The following is a 2,938-nucleotide window of genomic DNA, read 5'->3' as shown; positions in this document are numbered from 1 at the left end:
TATACCCCTGTTATTCAATTTTTTATTCAAACGGGGGTCAATGGGGATGGTTGACTGGAGGATATGCCGCGGTTCAGTGGGAACCGCGGCATATTCTTTAGTTTTATTTACAAAACTGCCACCGCGCACCATTATGCTGCGGTTTCTGGTGAACCGTGGCATAATGTGCGCTGTAAAAACCCAATTTTTTACTAGTGACACTATTTATACATTATTTTTAAAAAATTAAAATATATTAATTTAAAACTAAATCTGTAATATATAAATTTTGATGAAAAAAAATTAATTTGGCCTTTCTAAAATAAAATTTTAAATAAATTGTGTCAAAATATATATTTTAAAAAACTAATGTTTTACAAGATAACTTTAAATCTTTTAGATCTAAATAAGAAAAATAAAAATATAATATATAAAAAATGAAGATATAACTGAAGGTATTTTAAGAAAATAATATTGTAATTTTAATAATGTATAAAAAATGAAGATATAAAAGAAAAGGTATAACCATCCTCTCAACCTAACAAACAAACTAACCTGACCACAAAGACAGTACAGTTAACTGCAGTTAACTGAACCAAAAATGTATTAAGTTTAGTTTTTAAAAACTAAACCATAAAATAGTATATTTAAGTTATAGTAAAAATAGTTCAGTTCTTTTTAGTATAATATAGTACAATTAACTGTAGTACAATACAATTCAGTATATTTTGCCCAGCCCTAACTGCAGTTAACTGTATTGTCTTAAAAAAATTACTTTGTTCTAAAATAACTATAGTTTTTTTTTTTTAGTTTTTTTCTCTTATGTAATTATTTACAAGTAAATTTATTATAAAAAAATGGTCTACTTTGTTACAAAAGTGAAAACCTTTGAATTAATTTATCTTTAAATTTAATTTGTTATATGTTAATTCAAATAAATTAAATTTAATTATTTGATTGTTAACATTCTCTTTTTACGCATTTAGTATTAGATGAAATTCATATAAATTGTAGTAAATATATTAATTTTATTTTTCATTCTATTCATATACTTTTTAAACTAGTAGGGTTGCATTAGCTTTATCCAAATATATTTATGGAAGAAAAATTAAAAAAAGTTTCTTTTTTCTATAAACTACATCTAATTTATATCTTAAAAATTAATGAGATGAGATTTTACAAACAAATTTATACATAAACTAATTAATTTATATACTCATGTGGTTTTTTTTTCTTTCTAATAAGAGTATTTTTCCTCTAAAAAAAGTAAAAATAGTATAGTAGTTAAAATTAGTGCAATTTACAATTTACAATTTAGTTAGTAGTTTAGTTTAGTTTACATTGTAGTTTAGTACAATGTACAATCCAGTTAATAGTTCAGTTCAGTTTATATTGTAGTTTAGTATAATTTACAATTCAGTTAGTAGTTCAGTTCAGTTTATATTGTAGTTTAGTACAATTTAGTACAGTTCAGTTCAGTTTGATAAAACAAAAAACAGTTTTCAGTTTGTCTGAACTGTTTTACAGTTCAATTTAATCAAATTAGTTTTTAGTTTAGTACAATTTTTAACAGTATAGTACAGTATAGTTCCATTTGCTCACCCCTAATCTTGAGATTGTATAATTGTGTGAATATTGTGTAAGTTCATATATGTTGAAATTGAAATTGATTTAATGCAAATCTGTAATGATAATGATATTACTGAAAGGAAAGGTTGATGTAAAACTTTGTGGTCCAAATTGGGAGTATTGGTATACAAATTCTTTAAATAATTAGTTTAGGGGAACTTGCAGTTTGATAAGTATTGTCATTTATAACTGATTTATATTCTTAGATGGTCAATTATGATGTCAAGTTCAGCTAAAGAAACTGAGTTCATTTTATACTTACCTTTAGTGTGATAATAAGGGGTTTCGGTAAAGGGATCCTGAGTTGGTGGTAATAAATGGGAAACAAGACTATTAGGACTGTCCTTATAATAAATTAGGTTACTTAAAACTTGTTTAAGTGTTGAGAACTGCCACTCACATTGAAGAATTCTTCTGAATTAGCTTTATTGGACGTGAGTAAAAATTTGTGGTCAGACAAATACCCAATTGAACACTTGTATCTTGGATGAATGCTCCATGGATGGCTGGAGTAGGCATTGAGGTTCACAACGTAATGCAAAATCAGTGTTTCAACAAATTTATTTATTTCATTGTCTTTTAATGTATAATGTATGCTTAACTTCTTCTATTTCTTTCTTATGGAAAATGTGAATAATTTGTTAAAAATCTCATATCAACTAAAATAATACTAATTTAAAAAATATATATGAGTGGAAACTTATTTTCTAAATTAATTTAAATTTAAAGTCCTAATCAGCTTTACTATCCTTAAACATCATGTTAACAAAATTATTCGATTATACTAAGTATAAAATAAAGTTAGGACTTTATATGTCAATCTTCAATGTTTTTATCAGTTTCAAAAACTTACATTCATAGAACTAATCAATCTAACAAGCATATTTGAAATAATAAACACAAACTAAAATAATTAATACAAACTAATTATGTATCATCATAAATATCACAAAATATAAATCAAATATTTATATATCATAAAACGAATCGAAGAATAACAAACATTACTGTAGAGAGAGCACGATTGATCAAGAAACTTGCAAAGATCAAGGAAGATCAAGGGCATATAGCTGAAGCTCTTGATTTGATGCAAGAAATTGGGGTCAGTGTGGTGATGTGTTATTTTTACTATTTTAATGTGACCTGAATTTTCTTAACATAACTAATTAGTTTTCAGTTTACGGATAATATTAACAGGTTGAAACTTTTGGTGCCGTGGCCAAGATCGAGAAGATTGTTTCTTTCTTTGATTAGAGTAATAGCAGGTCATTCAGTTTTTGTATGATTATGTTCTTGTGAATAAGTAAATTGATTGATAGTTTTATTTATT

This window comes from Vigna radiata, chromosome 1 (genome assembly GCF_000741045.1).
Source record: "Vigna radiata var. radiata cultivar VC1973A chromosome 1, Vradiata_ver6, whole genome shotgun sequence".
NCBI classification, from domain to species: Eukaryota; Viridiplantae; Streptophyta; class Magnoliopsida; order Fabales; family Fabaceae; genus Vigna; species Vigna radiata.
Note: the sequence above shows the minus strand (reverse complement) of the source record.